The 12083-nt window shown below is 46.7% G+C and overlaps 1 pseudogene; it reads left to right on the top strand.

Annotated features, from left to right (window-relative positions):
• The first annotated feature begins 343 nt into the window (after positions 1 to 343).
• On the top strand, positions 344 to 6948 carry LOC137323440 (C-X-C chemokine receptor type 2-like; annotated as a pseudogene).
• The last annotated feature ends 5135 nt before the right edge of the window (positions 6949 to 12083 follow it).

Genomic DNA, 12083 nt, shown 5'->3' with positions numbered 1-12083 from the left:
TCTTTTAAAACCCTGGGATGGAAACCATCTGGTCCTGGGGATTTGTCACTCTTTAGTGCTATTATTTTCTTCATTACTGTTGCTTTACTTATATTAATTTTATTGAGTCCCTGTCCCCGATTCAATATTAGTTTTCTTAGGATTTCCGGCATGCTATTCTCTTTTTCTACTGTAAATACTGACGCAAAGTAATCGTTCAACATGTCCGCCATTTCCCCATTGTCAATGACAATATCCCCACTTTCAGTTTTTAAGGGGCCAACACTGCTCTTGACCACCCTCTTTTTCCTAATGTAACTATAAAAGTTCTTCGTATTGGTTTTGAATATACATCCAGGGCCCGATGTTAGCAGGGCTGCGGGTTCTCGGCGGGTGGGCTATCGGGCGCGTGGGTAACGCGCCCGGTGAAATTAGTGGGTTTCCCGCGCGATCGTAGTAGACAACCCACTAATTGGATCCACTTACCTGCTCCTCCGGGTTCCCCGCTGCTGATCTGCGCGTCGGGCGGGCTGCGCATGCGCAGTAAGATCTGTCAGCTGGAGGAGCTCTATTTAAAGGGGCAGTCCTCCACTGACAGATGCTGCAACCAATAGCAATGATGACTGCATGGAGCAGCCCAGGGGGAAGGCTGCTCCCAGTTTAATGATGCCTCACCCCAGGTATCAATACATGGGGTGAGGAGGAGGGGGAGGACAGAGATCTTCCACCCGGCGGGCGGGAGGAAGCGGCCTGCCTCTGCCACCAGGAGGGCCTGGCTCGAGGTGGCAGAGGGGGTCACCTGCGCCACCAACATATCGCCCACCTGCATACAGTGCAGGAGGCGCTCCAATGACCTCAGTAGGTCAGCCACAGTGAGTACACGTAGTCTTTCCCCAACACTCCGTCTGCCACATCACTGCCCCCACCTCACATCTCCTTCGGCACTGCCAACACTACTCTGTCACATCACCCCTCATACCCACTCAAACCTCATCCTCATCTTACCTGCTCTTACTCACCTCGCCAGTACTCATCCTGCCACTACCACTCAACCCAATCCTCATACAATCTCATGGCTCTATCTCATACTCACCCTCTCGTGCATCTCTTTCACGGCCAGCCTCACTCAACCTGCCACTACCTGTGCTGCAGCCACAGGGCATGCATCACATATGTGCAGTAGGCAGCGTAAGGCAAACGTGTCGTGAGCATGAAGGGGATGCACAAGGGTGTTTGAGGGTTTGTCATGGGTGTTACTTATATTGAATTTCAGAACAACTCACATGATATATTATGTTGGCACCACTACTGCCATGTCTTCGCGAATCCTGTCTGGTTTGTGCAATAATGCCCGCTCCTGGGTATCACTATGAGGACCCACCACTGATGCCACCCATTGTGTCACTGCAGAGTGGGTGTAGGTGTATTTGCAGGGCTCTTTTGCGCAGACAACTGAGAGACGTCGGCGATGTCCCCAGTTGCACCCTGGAAGGATGCGGAGGAGAAGTTGTTGAGGGCAGTGGTGACTTTGACAGCGACAGGTAAGAAGATGGTGCTCGGGCCAGCCGGGAGCAGCTCGGCATGAAGGAGGCTGCAGATGTCCACGACTACACGTCGAGTGACTCTGAGCCTCCGTGTGCACTGCTGCTCAGAGAGGTCCAGGAAGCTGAGCCTCGGTCTGTGGACCTTGTGGCGAGGGTAGTGCCCCCTGCGACTCATCTCTCTCTGCGGTTGCCCTCCCTCCTGCTGTACAGGTGGATGTGTCACAGCACTCTGTTGTGGAGCTCCACGTGTCAGAGGTGGACGGCGTGGATGGCGAGGCTGGTGATGCTGTTCGCCCTCCGAGGAGGTCATGACTGCAGCTACGGCGGCCCCCATCCGGAAGATGTACATCTGAGGGGGTCCGCAAGGTAGGTACATGTCTCTGGACCCCGGGGTACGTGTGCAGGCTGGTGACTTTGACTGTCAGGAGGAGAGTGGTGGAGGCCAAACTTTGTCCCAAGTGACGGAGTGGCCTCCTGCAATGGGTGAGGGTCTCCCCCCACCACCTGTCAAATGGACCTTTGCAGCTGCCACAGGCTGACGGCTGCAACACGTCCATTCGAGCTGGGAGTGTTTCCCCCAGTGTGGGAAACAGCCCCAGTTTGCTATAAAATCCCAAATAGTCCCTTAATCAGGTCAGGTAATGGAATACCTAAATAAATATTGTCAAGTGGCATCCCGCTGGCTTTAATTGCCTGCGGGATTCCCACCAGCGGGGGCTGCGCGCGCACGCCGGCGCGTCAGCGGGGAACCCGGAAGTGCGCGGGTTCGGGGCGGGCTCCGGTACCGCGCCGGGATTCTCCGATTTTCGGAGCCCCCCCCCGCGGGAAACGCACCCAATAGCGGGTGGTAAAATTGAGCCCCCAGTGTCAGCTGTGGCTCAGTGGTAGCACCTCTCACCTCGAAATCAGAAGGGCAATGTGTTCAAGCACATCATCTCGGCAGTGCTGAGGGAGCACTACGTTGCTGGAGGTGCCGTCTGTCAGATAAATCAGCCGGCTTCTGTAACAGGCGTCCGATCCTTTTGCCCGATTTTGTTCTCTGCGCTGTAGCCAGGAGATCTGTTAAGCCAAATGTCATAAATGGAAATTCTGCCTGTCTTTCAATTCCAACAGCTCAGCAGCACCATCAATGGGACTCATTAAAGCTACTGATACCAAACCACATTGAAAGACCAGCTGATCCTCCTCAGATTGAAAGGTGCTAACTTCCTCTCCATCTCGGGTTGCCAGCTCTGGTTGGACCGTATTCCGTAAAGTTTCATCACATGTCCTCCCATCTCCAACCACCCTGTCCCATACTCCTGCCATTAGTTGCCTGTCACGTCAATCCTTGTCGTAATTAGTCATAAATGGTGGCTACAATACTCACAATCCTTTGCGCCCCAGAAACAGCTCTACCAATCATGTGGTTCGAGCGACAGGGCTGCATTGCATCCTGGGCACGATGGAGTCCAACTGGAGCCAAACAATGGAAGAAAATGCACTTCTGATTTTTCTGCCGGGTTGCTCGCAGGAGTCTCCAGGAGCTTGTTCTTTAATTCTGGGACACTCCAGGACAATCTGAGAGGGTTGGCAACCCTATCTCCACCCCTTCAGCCCTCTTCTTGTTGTGTTTGCCTGACGAACTCCTACTTTCCCTCCTGACAAACCCCTTATGTGCTTCCTGGCCTTGGGACCCACCATATTCTCCCCTCCCTACTGTGGCTCAGTGGGTATCACTCTGGCCTCTGAGTCAGAAGGTTGTAGGTTCAAGCCCCACTCCAGAGACTTGAGCATAAAATCTAGGCTGACACTTCAGTGCAATACTGAGGGGGTGCTGCACTGTTGGTAGTGCCGTCTTCAGGATGCGACACTAAACCGAGGCCCTCTCTGCCCCCTTAAACGAACATAAAAGATCCCATGGCACTAATTTGAAGAAGAGCAGGGGAGTTCTCCCTGGCGTCCTGGCCAATATTTATCCCTCAACCAACACCTAAAATAGATTATCTGGTCATGATCACGTTGCTGATTGTGGGAACTAATGGTGTCCAAATTGGTTGTTGTGTTTTCCTACATTACATCAGTGACTACATGTCAAAAGTACTTCACTGGCTGTGAAGTGCTTTGTGATGTCCAGAGACGCTATATAAATGCAAGTCTTTCTTTCTCTACTGCTGTTGGAGGAAGCAGATTCAATAGTAACTTTCAAAAGAGAACTGGATAAATACTTGAAAAGGAAAAATTTGCAGGGCTATGAGGAAAGAAGAGGGGAATGAGACGAGTTCAATAACTCTTCAAAGAGCCAGCACAGGCACGATGCACCGAATGATCTCCTTCTGTGCTGTACGGTTCTATGAAAAGATCAGGTAAATCAATGGGCAGTGATTGAGTGTGGCCAAGCTTGGATTTTGAATGTTTGCTGGCTTCCCCAATAGCCTAGTGAATAAAGGTGCCTCCAGTATAGTACTAAGCAATACAGGCCAAAAAGTTCCAAGTGCAATTCCCGATTTGTTGTCTTGGTAAATGCCAGCATGAGCTGCAGAAACAGTGTTCCAGTTGTCCTCGACGCACCTAAGAGAGCAAGGGGATAAGTCAGTCAGGGTTCCCAATCCTGATCATTATCCAATGACTCCTCTCTGGATTTCGGGGGATATGGGCATCACACTAGACTGTGCTGCCCTCTACAATTGACTGGGCTTCCAACAGACACTGTCTAGGCTCAAACATGAAGATCAAAGAGCTGGCTGTGAAAGCAGTGGGCAGTCAACATCAATGGGAGGATGAGCCAGCAAAGGGGCAGAGTCCTTAGGAAAGAAAAGTGAAACTAAACCTTGCTGACAGGTCACACAATCATCAGAACAAGCATCGGCTTCAGAAATAACCCATTGTAAATGCTCCCTTGAAATTCAGTACACGTGTCTGGTATAACAGCAAAGAGGAGGTACTTGAAAGGTTGGCAGAACTCAAAATAGAAAAGTCACCCGGTCCGGATGGGATGCATCCCAGGTTACTGAGGGAAGTAAGGGTGGAAATTGCGGAGGCTCTGGCCACAATCTTCCAATCCTCCTTAGAAATGGGGACGGTGCCAGAGGACTGGAGGATTGCAAATGTTACACCCCTGTTCAAAAAAGAGGATTGTAAACAATTTTACAACACCAAGTTATAGTCCAGCAATTTTATTTGAAAATAAAATTGCTGGACTATAACTTGGTGTTGTAAAATTGTTTACAATTGTCAACCCCAGTCCATCACCGGCATCTCCACATCAGAAAAGGGGAGAGGGATAAACCTGGCAATTACAGGCCAGTCAGACTAACGTCGGTGATGGGGAAACTTTTAGAGACAATAATCCGGGACAAAATTAATTGGCGCTTGGAAATATACGGGCTAATAAATGAAAGTCAGCATGAATTTGTTAAAGGAAAATCGTGTTTGACTAACTTGATTGAGTTCTTTGATGAAGTAACGGAGAGGGTCGATAAGGCAGTGTGGTTGATGTTGTGTATATGGACCTTCAAAAGGCATTTGATGAAGTACCACATAATAGACTTGTTAGTAAAATTAAAGCCCATGGGATTAAAGGGACAGTGACAGTGTGGATACAAAATTGGCTCGGGGACAGAAAGCAGAGAGTAGTGGTGGACAGTTGTTTTTCAGACTGGAGGGAAGAATACAGTGGTGTTCCCCAGGGGTCAGTATTAGGACCACTGCTCTTTTATATATATTAATGACCAGGACTTGGGTATAGAGGGTATAATTTCAAAGTTTGCAGATGACACGAAACTCAGAAATGTAGTAAACAATGTGGAGGATAGGAACAGACTTCAGGAGGACAGAGACAGACTGGTGAAATGGGCAGACACATGGCAGATGGAATTTAATGCAGAGAAGTGTGAAGTGATACATTTTGGTAGGAAGAATGAGGAGAGGCAATATAAACGAAATGGTACAATTTTAAAGGGGGAGCAGGAACAGAGAGACCTGGGGGTGTATGTACACAAATCATTGAAGGTGGCAGAACAAGTTGAGAAGGCTGTTAAAAAAACACATGGGATCCTGGGCTTTATTAATAGAGGCACAGAGTACAAAAGCAAGGAAGTTATACTAAACGTTCAATTCTGGGCACCGCACTTTAGGAAGGATGTCAAAGCCTTAGAGAGGGTGCAGAAGAGATTTACTGGAATGGTACCAGGGATGAGGGACTTCAGTTATGTGGAGAGACTGGAGAAGCTGAGATTGTTCCCCTTAGAGCAGTGAAGGTTAAGAGGAGATTTGATAGAGGTGTTCAAAATCATGAACAGTTTTGACAGAGTAAATAAAGAGGAACTGTTTCCAGTGGCAGGAGGGTTGGGCGCCAGAGGACACAAATTTAAGGTGATTGGCAAAAAAAGAGGCGACATGAAGAAACATTTTTTTACACAGTGAGTTTTCTGATCTGGAATGCGCTGCCTGAAAGGGCGGTGAAAGCAGATTCAATTATAACTTTCAAAAGGGAATCAGATAAATACTTCAAGGGAAAATATTTACAGGCCTATGGGGAAAGAGCAGGAACTGTGGGACTAATTGGATAGCTCTTTCAAAGAGCCGGCAATGTTACGATGGGCCGAATGGCCTCCTTCTGTGCTGTATCATTCTATGATACTATGATACTATGATCTGATGTCACAGGTTGCCTTTATTCTCATTCCTTGGTCCACATTTTCTTCCTTTAAGAAAATAGACACTCAAAGCAGCAGTGACAACTATGAAGACACCACAGGTAGTTACTAAACAGATAATTTAGATTCTGGGTCTCTCCCCTGTATGCCAGTGATTAATGACAACTCAATGAACACGACACTGGCTGCTGTCTATAGCCTGGTATGTTTCCTCGCTGTGACAGGGAACATGATCGTAATGATTGTCATACTTTACAATCGATGCACAATATCATCCACAGACATCTACCTGCTTCATCTGGCAGTAGCCGATCTCCTCTTTGCCGTGACCTTGCCCTTTTGGGCAGTGGATGCCATATCTGGCTGGGTGTTTGGTGATGCCATGTGCAAGATTATCAGCATGTTACAGGAAGTAGCCAGTGGTAGTGCTGGCTTTTCTCATTTGTTGGCTGCCGTACAATATCACTGTGTTCATCGACACGCTGATGAGGAGCAAACTCATTGATGAGACTTGTGACATGCGCACTCATATCGACAGGGCTCTGTCTGCAACCCAAAGTTTGGGATTCCTGCACAGCTGCATTAACCCAATCTTATACGCATTCATCGGGGTGAAATTCAGGAGGAACCTGGTCAAACTCTTGGCTATGAAAGGAATCATTAAACAAAGTGCAGAGTCACAGTACGAGAGACCTGTATCCTCCTCCTCTAAATCTGTCCTTAGTTCAATCACTATATCGGCTCCTTGCAATGGAGAAAATCCAACCAATCAGCAAGATGGAAAATAAAAAACGATTGGAATGAGCTATTTAAGAAATAATGGACCTGGTAACTGCTGTGCAGGTTTTGATCTGCACACAGTGGATAAGCTGTTTCCCAGGTGGTTTAATACGTTGGTGTCCGATGCACAATGGCCAGAAATAAGGCTTGAGTTTTTTCAGTGACCCATGTGTCCTGAGTCATTATTACAAACCCTGATCTTGCTTTAGATACAGCAGTGTTGATCTGTTCCCTAAGTAGTCTGAGTGTCTTTCGTTTGTGGGTGTCCCTGTAACAATATCTAATTGTAGAATTCCTCCCTCAATGGCGGACTGACATTTTCTGACTGCGTGGGTCAGGCGGGTACCAGAGATGCACGCATAGTGACGAGGTTACCTGTTGGCCCCGTTTAAATGAGGTGCCTCCTCCCCCTTATGGGTTGAATTGAGAAATAGGAAAGGATCTAAGACTATAGTGGGAGTTGTATATAGGAGCCCTGGCAGCAGCTCTGAAGTGCTAGATTGTATAAATGCAGAGATTAGACAAGTGTGTAAGAAAGGCATAGTGGTCTTAATGGGAGACTTTAAGCTTTCACATAGATTGGGAAAAGCAGACTAGCAACTGTCAGAAAGGTAGTGAATTTCTTGAGTGTGTCCGGGATAGTTTTCTACAGCAGTATGTCCTAGAGGCAACAAGGGGGCAAGCCATACTAGATTTAGTAGTGAGTAATGAACCAGATTTAGTTAACAGCTTAACTGTGCGTGAACATCTATCCAATAGCGATCATAACATGATCGAGTTCAATGTAGTGTTTGAAAGGGAAAAAAGTGAATCAGCTGCTAAGATTCTAGACTTGGGCAAGGCCGACTTCAATGGGATGAGACAGAGACTGTCCATAGTAAACTGGGCAAATCTGTTAATGGGTAAAATGACTGATGATCAGTGGGAAATGTTTAAAGAAACATTTAACGTGATACAGAATCGGTTTATACCCCTGAGGGGCAAGAACTCGAATTGCCAAAAAAAACAGCCATGGACAACTAAAGAGGTAAGGGACAGTATAAGACATAAGGAAAGGGCATACAAAAAGGCAAAAAATGGCACAGATCCTGGCGAATAGGAAAGATACAAAGATCAACAAAGGGTCACCAAAACAGATAGTAAGGGCTACAAAAAGAGAGAATGAAAAGAAACTTGCAAGGGATATCAAAACCAATACGAAGAAATTTTATAGTTATATTAGGAAAAAGAGGGTGGTCAGGAGCAGTGTTGGCCCCTTAAAAACTGAAAGTGGGGATATTGTCATTGACAATGGGGAAATGGCGGACATGTTGAACGATTACTTTGCGTCAGTATTTACAGTAGAAAAAGAGGATAGCATGCCGGAAATCCCAAGAAAACGAATATTGAATCGGGGACAGGGACTCGATAAAATTAACATAAGTAAAACAACAGTAATGAAGAAAATAATAGCACTAAAGAGTGACAAATCCCCAGGACCAGATGGTTTCCATCCCAGGGTTTTAAAAGAAGTTGGTGAGCACATTGCAAATGCCCTAACTATAATCTTTCAAAGTTCTCTAGATTCAGGAACTGTCCCTCTAGATTGGAAAATTGCACGTCACTCCGCTTTTTAAGAAAGGAGAGAGAGGGAAACCAAGGAATTATAGACCAGTTAGCTGAACATCTGTTGTGGGGAAAATGCTGGAGTCTATAATTAAGTATAGGGTGACTGAACACCTCGAGAATTTTCAGTTAATCAGAGAGAGCCAGCATGGATTTGTGAAAGGTAGGTCGTGCCTGACAAATCTGATTGAATTTTTTGAAGAGGTGACTAAAGTAGTGGACAGGGGAATGTCAATGGATGTTATTTATATGGACTTCCAGAAGGCATTTGATAAGGTCCCGCTTAAGAGACTGTTAGCCAAGATAGAAGCCCATGGAATCGAGGGAAAAGTACGGACTTGGTTAGGAAGTTGGCTGAGCAAAAGGCGACAGAGAGTAGGGATAATGGATAGGTATTCACATTGGCAGGATGTGACTAGTGGAGTCCAGCAGGGATCTGACTTGGGGCCTCAATTATTCACAATATTTATTAACGACTTAGATGAAGGCATAGAAAGTCTCACATCGAAGTTTGCCAATGACACAAAGATTGGTGGCATTGTAAGCAGTGCAGATGAAAACATAAAATTACAAAGGGATATTGATAGATTAGGTGAATGGGCAAAACTGTGGCAAATGGAATTCAATGTAGACAAATGTGAGGTCATCCACTTTGGATCAAAAAAGGATAGAACAGGGTACTTTCTAAATGGTAAAAAGTTAAAAACAGTGGATGTCCAAAGGGACTTAGGGGTTCAGGTCCACAGATCATTGAAGTGTCATGAACAGGTGCAGAAAATAATCAATAAGGCTAATGGAATGCTGGCCTTAAAATCTAGAGGACTCGAGTACAAGGGGGCAGAAGTTATGCTGCAGCTATACAAAACCCTGGTTAGACCGCACCTGGAGTACTGTGAGCAGTTCTGGGCACCGCACCTTCGGAAGGACATGTTGGCCTTGGAGGGAATGCAGCGTAGGTTTACTAGAATGATACCCGGACTTCAAGGCTTAAGTTACGAGGAGAGATTACACAAATTGGGGTTGTATTCTCTGGAGTTTCGAAGGTTAAGGGGTGATCTGATTGAAGTTTATAAGATATTAAGGGGAACAGATAGGGTGGATAGAGAGAAAGTATTTCCGCTGGTTGGGGATTTTAGGAGTAGGGGGCACAGTCTAAAAATTAGAGCCAGACCTTTCAGGAGCGAGATTAGAAAACATTTCTACACACAAAGGGTTGTAGAAGTTTGGAACTCTCTTCCGCAAACAGCAATTGATACTAGCTCAATTGCTAAATTTAAATGTGAGATAGATAGCTTTTTGGCAACCAAAGGTATTAAGGGATATGGGCCAAAGGCAGGTATATGGAGTTAGATCACAGATCAGCCGTGATCTTATCAAATGGCGGAGCAGGCACGAGGGGCTGAATGGCCTACTCCTGTTCCTATGTTCCTATGTTCACAGACCCCACAGATTATGGTGAAGTTAGCGTGAGAGGGATCGGCAGTGCGATCCTGGTATAACTGCGAGCATTGCTAAAGTCCTTTTGGGAAGGAAACCTGCCGTCCTTACCCGGTCTGGGCCTATATGTGACTCCAGTCCCCACACCAACATGGTTGACTCTTAATTGCCCTCTGAAGTGGCCGAGCGAGACAGTCAGTTGTATCAGAGGAACGAGGGATCGGCATTAAATGCCGGCCTTGGCAGCAATGCCCACATCCCAAGAATTAATGTTTTTTAAATTGCAGCCATAGGATTTTCAGGACCCTTCTAACTACTCTCCTATCTCCTTCTGAGTCTAGGTGAAAGCTTGCCCGAACACCCTGACTGTTGGAGTGCGTCACTATTGTATTCACAACTCAGAGGGCAGGCCTACGCGAGGCAGCTTCTGTCAAGCAACCAGGACCATGGACTTCCCAACACAATGGGTGTGAGGTGTTCCTTACTGAGTCATGCTGATAAATAGCTCATTGTCTTTAGTCTTTGGGGAAAATATTCAATGCCTGGCTTATTAGTATTTTGACCACCTTTCATCTCAGTGTTTTAAACTTGTATAGATGTTTGCTTTAAGAACGCAACATTTAAATGTAACGGTTTTTACAAATACTTTCTGTGGAAAAATGCTACAACAATCCCAAAATGTGTCAGTCATGTAAGGGCTCCTCTCCCAATAAGAAGGGGTGCCCACTATTGTATTACCAGTTCCATAATGTTCTGATTGCTAACACTGAGCACAGACTCCACTTAGCCGCTTCCAGTTGATACTCGTATTGCTCAGTCACAGAATATCCACAAGGATCATTTGCTTCACAGTCTCTACCCTGAATATAATGGAAAATTGAATTAGACACAACTATGGAACTGTGGGCCATTTCTTCATTCACACCACTCTCAGAACTGACCTTGTTCCACCTTTATTTTGCTGCAGACAGGTTGCCCGTGTGCTCCAGTTCTCCAGGGTGGTCTCATTTATTCAGACTGAAACCCTCCAGCAACAGTGTTCTTACAATGAGCTCCTCCTCTACATGGCTTTTCTCTTGAGAGGAACTTGACCCAGTTTTATTGGAGAGCACTCAAACAGGGCCATCTCTGAATTTACTTTTTTACCATCAAAACCTTTCAACAGGCTAATGTCCTTCAGTCTATGTTACTCACTCCTCACAAAAAGCATTCACCATCAGGTCTCAGCATTTCTTACCTTGGAGTCAATCTGAATTACAACGTGTGTTTTATCTAAATAAGACTGTACATTGTTCTGGCAGCCATGACAGGCCAACTGAATATGATCAGTTTCTGATGAAAAGAAAAGAAAGGTTTGAATTTATAAGTGCCTTTCATGACCTCAGGTCGTCCCAAAGTGCTTCACAGCCAATGAAGTTACTTTTGAAGTGTAGTCATTGTCGTAATGTAGGAAACTTGGCAGCCAATTTATGCACAGAAAGATCCCACAAACAGCAATGTGATGATGACCAGATAATCTGCTTTAGTGATGTCAGTTGAGGGATAAATATTGGCCCAGGACACCGGGGAGAACTCCCCTGCTCTTCTTCAAAATAGTGGCCACGGGATCTTTTACATCCACCAGAGAGGCCAGACAGGGCCTCAGTTTGCCATCTCATCTGAAAGACGGCACCTCCGACAGTGCAGCACTCCCTCAGTACTGACCCTCCGACAGTGCAGCACTCCCTCAATACTGACCCTCCGACAGTGCAGCACTCCCTCAGTACTGACCCTCTGACAGTGCAGCGCTCCCTCAGTACTGACCCTCCGACAGTGCAGGACTCCCTCAGTACTGACCCTCCGACAGTGCAGCGCTCCCTCAGTACTGACCCTCCGACAGTGCAGCGCTCCCTCAGTACTGATCCTCCGACAGTGCAGCGCTCCCTCAGTACTGACCCTCCGACAGTGCAGCGCTCCCTCAGTACTGATCCTCCGACAGTGCAGCGCTCCCTCAGTACTGACCCTCCGACAGTGCAGCGCTCCCTCAGTACTGACCCTCCGACAGTGCAGCGCTCCCTCAGTACTGACCCTCCGACAGTGCAGCGCTCCCTCAGTACTGACC

Source organism: Heptranchias perlo, chromosome 7 (genome assembly GCF_035084215.1).
Source record: "Heptranchias perlo isolate sHepPer1 chromosome 7, sHepPer1.hap1, whole genome shotgun sequence".
In the NCBI taxonomy this organism is placed as follows: domain Eukaryota; kingdom Metazoa; phylum Chordata; class Chondrichthyes; order Hexanchiformes; family Hexanchidae; genus Heptranchias; species Heptranchias perlo.
Note: the sequence above shows the minus strand (reverse complement) of the source record. Positions and strands in the feature narration are given on the sequence as shown.